At 39.9% G+C, this 6,304-nt stretch overlaps 1 pseudogene; it reads left to right on the forward strand.

Moving 5' to 3' along the window:
* The first annotated feature begins 711 nt into the window (after positions 1–711).
* Syncrip-ps1 (synaptotagmin binding, cytoplasmic RNA interacting protein, pseudogene 1) lies at positions 712–2,402 on the forward strand (annotated as a pseudogene).
* The last annotated feature ends 3,902 nt before the right edge of the window (positions 2,403–6,304 follow it).

Below are 6,304 nucleotides of genomic sequence, written 5' to 3' on the forward strand. Positions count from 1 at the left end.
ATCATTCTCCACCCTTCCAAACCTTTAGCACTAGATAGGAGAGGAAAAACTGATAGAAAGAAAGTAAAAAAGATCCCTAAATAAAATCAGAGGTCAGAATGTGTCCAATGTTATCCTTAGACTCCTTGCTGCTTATTAGGGCATCAAGTTCTTTGGGGGCAAGTTTGATCTTCACCTTCAGGGTATCCAATTTCCTCTTCTTTCTTCTTTGAGCATGATTACATACCAACACCAACAGTACCAACAGCAACAACCAACCACTAACCTTGTCTCTAAGGTTTCTAGCATTTATATGTCCTCCGAAAAGTCCCCAGAATTCAAAACATCACACAATCACAGTAACTATATGTTGCTGGCAAAATCACACCCCTGCTAGAGCACAAATCAAATCATAGATAGCTCTTATGGGCATTCTGAAGCAATCCCATATCCCACATCTTGAATTAAAATGAAAACATATTCTTATAATATATCTGGGTATTTTAAAGAAACCAAAATGTCAAAAATTATTGCTACAGTTATATATATCCTATGCCATTATATGTTGGAAGTATGTGATCTCATTTTTAACTTTGATTTTATGGGTGATTACAGATAAGATATTGCATGAGTAGTTTGCTATCAACAGTATGAGCTTCTGCTCCCATTTTACAACACTCTCAATTGTCCTAGACACAGAGAGCAGTAAGCATGCCTTCCCCACCACCCAACACCATAGGACAAGACTACTTAACTACAGCCCTGCAGAAATCCTGAAAACATAGCTACAGAACATGTTAATGGAAATGATACTGAAGAGCCCATGGATACTACTTCTGCACTTATCCATCCACAAAATTTTCAGACACTTTTTGATGCTTAATTATCACAAAAAGTTGCTGAAAAACTAGATGAATTTTATGTTGCTGGGCTAGTTGCACATAGTGATTTAGATGAAAAAGCTATCAAAGCTTTAAAAAGAGTTCAATGAAGATAGTACATTGACAGTGCTTCAACATTTTAAAGACTGTGATCTCTCTCGTGCCCTTTTTATGTGAAGTCATGAAGACTTATAAGCACAGAGAGAAACAGAAACCAAAGTAGTGGACTCTAGTAAAGGACCAGATGAGGCAAAGATTAAGTCACTCTTGTGTAGAACAGGGTACACACCTGATGTGATTCCAGGACAGAGGAAGTATAGGGGACCACCTTCAACTTCCATTTATTCAGGTCAGCAGCACTTCTGCTGGCACTCAAGTATTTGTGGGGAAGATTCCTAGAGATCTGTTTGAGGACGAGCCTGTTCCATAATTTTAGAAAGCTGAACCTGTATGAGATCTTCGTTTAATAGTGGGTCTCCTCACTGGCCTCAACGGAGGTTATGTGTTTATCACTTTTTGTACAAAAGAATCAAAAGAGGCTGTTAAACTGTATCATGAAATCCATTCTGGAAAGCACATTGCTGTCTACATGTCAGTTGACAACAATGGGGGGGGGGGGCTCCGTTTTCAAGAGTAAAACCAAGAAACATATTCTTGAAGAGTTTAGTAAAGCAATCCAGGGTCTCACAGCCCTCATTTTACATTCCCAACTAGATGACAAGAAAAAAAAAGAGGCTTTTGCTTTCTTCAATATGAAGATTGCAAAATAGCTGCCAAGACAAAGTGCATGTTAATGAGTGATAAAGCCAAAGTCTGGGAGAATGTGGGGACTGTTGAATGGGCTGGTTCTATTGTCTACGCTGAAGTTATAGCAAAGGTAAAAGTGCTGTTAGTAGGCTATCTTGCCAATAATGTAACAGAAGAAATTTTAGAAACACTGTTTATTCAGTTTGGGGAACTGGAACAAGTGAAAAAGCTAAAACATTATGCTTTCAGACATTTTGAAGCACAAGACAGTGTTGTCAAGGCTATGGAAGAAATGAATGCTAAATACTTGGAGAGACAAAAATATTGAACTTGTTTTTGCTGAGTTATGAGATCACTCAGCTCATAGGCAAATAGCAAAGAATCAAATGTATGACAATTACTACTATTATGGGTCCTTGTATATGATCCTTCCCCAACAAGAGGTCAAGGGCATGGAAGTAAAAGTGGCTATGGGTATCCTCCAGATTATTATGGATATAAAATAATTATGATCATTATGGCTGTGGTTACTATAACTATCATAGTGTATAGGAAGATCTATACTATGATTATGAAGAGTTTCAAGTTGGAGCTATAGGAAGGGATCATAGAGGAACAAAAGGTGCTGCTCCATCCAGAGGTTTTGGGGATGCTCCTCCCCATGGTAGGGCCAGTTATTCACAAAGGAGAGTCTCTGGATCCGCAAAAGGCATTTATGGTACAAGAGAAAGTGCCCAGAAACAAAAAGAATAAGGAGGAAAGGGGGTCAAGGTCAGTCCTGACCTGTTACAATGAAGACTGACTGACTTGCTATGTGGGATTAGACCAGAAGCTTTCAATAGAGTAATGGGAAGGGAAATCAAACAATTTTAAATATCTTGGCTATATAGGAGCATTTTCTATTGCAGATCTTCCTATGAAAACCATGGAATCATGAAATTCATAGGCAAATGGAATGAACTAGAAAATATCATCCTGAGTGAGGTAACCCAATCACAGAAAAACACACTTTGTATGCACTCAATGACAAGTGGATATTAGCCCCAAATCTCAAATTTCCCAAGATGCAATCCATACACCACAGGAAGTTCAAGAAGGATAATCAAAATGTGGATATTCCCACTCCTTCTTAAAACGGGGGAAAATATCCATAGGAGGAGATATAGAAGCAAAGTTCAGAGCAGCGACTGAAGGAATGGCCATTCAGAGCCTGCCCCACATGTGGTCCATATATATACAGCCACCAAAACTAGATAAGATTGATGAAGCTAAAAAGTGCATGCTGAAAGGGACCGGATATAGATCTCTCCTGAGCGACACATCCAGAGCATGTCCAACACAGAGGTCAATGCTAACAGCAAACCACTGAACTGAGAACAGGACCCCCTTTGGGGGAATTAGAGGAAGGATTGAAATAGCTGAAGGGGTTTGAAACCCCATAAGAACAACAATGCCAACCAACCAGAGCTTCCAGGGACTAAAGCACTACCGAAAGAGTATACATGGACTGACCCAGGTCTCCCACTGCATATGTAGCAGAGATTAGCTTTGTTGGGGCACCAGTAGAAGGGGAAGCCCTTGGTCCTGCCAAGGTTGGACCCCCGGTGCAGGAGAATGTTGGGGGAAGAGTGTGACGGTAATGGGGGGGTGGATGGGGAGAACAACCTCATGGGGGAGGGGGGAAGGATGGGGGCTTATGGACAGGAAACCAAGAAAGGGAATACTGTTTGAAATGTAAGTAAAGAAATATATCTAATAAAATAAAAGAATTTTAATGTGATGGACATTAAAAAAAAGAAAACCATGGAATCAAATATGGAATATTGAACTAATACTTGTCCTTTGATATGAATTTCTTTTCAAGTTTTCTTTTTTTTCGGAGCTGGGGACCAAACCCAGGGCCTTGTGCTTGCTAGGCAAGCGCGCTATCACTGAGCTAAATCCCCAACCCCAGATATGAATTTCTTTAACAATATTCTCTGCAGTGTAAGCAGTAAGCAAGAGCTACTCTATTTTTCAAATGTGTTCTAACAAAAATCCTTCATGACTTCTCTCATGGTATCTTAATAAAGAATAAAGTTCTTCTCTGTTTAAAAAAAAAAACTGCTGTAAGTAGATTTTCTCTCCTTCTTTGAATTAAGGCTCTCAACAGTGGTATTCTAAAATACTTTCTTGAATGTGTGCATTTAAATTTTATTGCAGTGGTACAGTTGGATGCCATTGTTGGTACCCTTAGATTTTTATTTCTGCTCACCAAGGTTAATCATAACTGTCTATATCTTTTTTTGTAGTAACCACTTTTTAATGGTGTTCAGATGTAGTTTCAGGTGTAACCATCAGAGCTGGTTAATTGGGCATTCCAAATAGTGGTTCTTTTCAGAACCTTTTTTAAAGGGTTGGTTAACTACCCCAGTAGCACAGGATTGAACTATATATACACCATCTGTACTGTACACTGTAGATAAAAGCAAGGCTTGTTAAACATGTTATGAGGCAGGCTTTGAGGTCTTAAATATGCTCAAGCTACACCCAGTGTGATACACAGTCTCCTGCTACCTGTGGATCAAGATGTAGGACTCTAGACTCCTCTGGTGCTATGCCTGTCTGTACTCTGTGCATGTTTCCTATAATGATAAATGGACTAATTCTCTGAAACTATAAGCCAGCCCCAATTAAATGTTTTCATTTATAAGAGTTGTTGTGATCATGGTGCCTTTTCATAGCAATGAAACCCTAAGACAATGCATCTTAGAAATAAGAAATGATATTTATACCCTGTATGCCTCAGTTTTCTTTCTGTAAATTGAGATGAATTGTCCTTCTTGAAATATGGAAGCTACATGAATTAATACATGTGGAACACAGAGCTTCTAACACATAGTAAGTATTCTGTAAATACCAACATTCATGTGTTTAAAGTGTTGTGATAGGTGGTGTGGGTTATAGAAAATTGGGGGAAAGCAAAGGATTCTTCAAAGAATCCTGAACTGGATTAGTGTGTAACTCTTCCACAGAAATGTTTCACCTAATAAAAGAAGGTGATTGCTACATTGGAAAATCTAGCAGGCATTACAAGAATACATATGTAATACCATGAGTAACTTGAAGGGCCAGTCTGGAGGTCCACATCATTCAGTAGTCAGTGAAGTTCATTCCTATTCTCTCATTTCTATCTTCTGTAGACCTTTGTAACAGAAGATTTCTCTCTAAAGTATGTTCTTCATGTACTTAGCATCACATGAGACAGAAGGGCAAGAGAGTATGACTGAGAGAGTTACTGGCTCAAATTAAGAACATAGGACATAGGACAGAAGTAATGATTAACAATATCCATGCATCAACTATATTAGGGAACACTATTCAAACATATTTTTACCCAAAACATGTTAAAAGGATAAAAATGGGGAATGAGGTGATACCTCATTGGTAAAATGTTTACCATGCAAACATAAAGACCTGAGTTAAGATCTCCAACCCCAAGTTTTGAAAAAATAAATAAATTCAGTTTTGAACACTTGTAATTACAATACTAGAGAGGTAGAGATGAGGGGGTCCCTGTAGCTTGCTGGCCAGCCCATCTATGCCAAAAGTAAGCTGACAGACCTTATACTAAAAATACAGTAAAGACAGGGACAGAGGGGATGGCCAGATGGCCAAGAGAATGAATGAAAATCTGCGACTGATAGGGGAGGGGAGGTAGGCAGCCATCTCCAGGATGAGACAGAGACCTGGAATAAGGAAGGCACCCAAAGATCAATGGGAGTGTGCTAAGCTGTTAGTCACAGCATTAGGGGTATGAAGCTTAAAGAAACCACCTCTTCTGGCTAGCCAGGAATCCCAATGGAATAATAGAGACACAAATCCACTCACAAAACTTTCAACCCAAAGTTTATCCTGTCTATAAGAAATGCAGGGATGTGGGGATAGAGTAGATACTGAGGGAATGGTTGACCAATAACTGGCCCAACTTGAGATGCATCCCATGAGCAAGCACGCACCCCTGACTCTGTTGGTGATACTGTTGTGCTTGCAGACAGGAGTCTAGCATGGTTGACTTCTGAGAGGCTCCACCCAGCAGCTGACTCAGACAGATGCAGACTCCCACAGGGAGCTTGGTCACTCTTATTGAAGAACAGGAGAAAGGATTGCAGCCTTTAAGGAGATAGGAACTCAACAGGAAGACCAACAGAGTCAACTAACATGGGCCCTTGGGGCTTTCAGAGACTCAACTACCAACCAAAGAACATACGTGGGCTGGACCTAGGTCTTCCTACACATATGTAGCAGGAGTACAGCTTGGTCTTCATGTGGGTCCCGAACAACTGAAGTGGGGGCTAACCCAAAAGCTATTGACTGTACATGGAATATATTCTTCTAGTTGGACTGCCCGGTCTGACTTCAGTGGGAAATGGTACGCCTAGCTTCACAAAGATTTAATGTGCCAAGGTGGGGGATACTCAAGGGTGAACCCACTGGCTCAAAGGAGAAGAGAGCGCTGAGGGGACAGATTTTGGGAGAGGTGCCAGGAAGGGGATGTAAAGTGAATAATAATAATAATAACAATAATAATAACAATAATAAATTTTTAAAACATGGTAAAGAAGCAATTGAAGAAGACACCTGATGTTAGCCTCTGGTCCCTACATGCATGCACATACATGTGTATGTGAACCCACTCATAAATCCATATACACACA

This window comes from Rattus norvegicus, chromosome 11 (assembly GCF_021556685.1).
Source record: "Rattus norvegicus strain SHRSP/BbbUtx chromosome 11, alternate assembly SHRSP_T2T, whole genome shotgun sequence".
Classification (NCBI taxonomy): domain Eukaryota; kingdom Metazoa; phylum Chordata; class Mammalia; order Rodentia; family Muridae; genus Rattus; species Rattus norvegicus.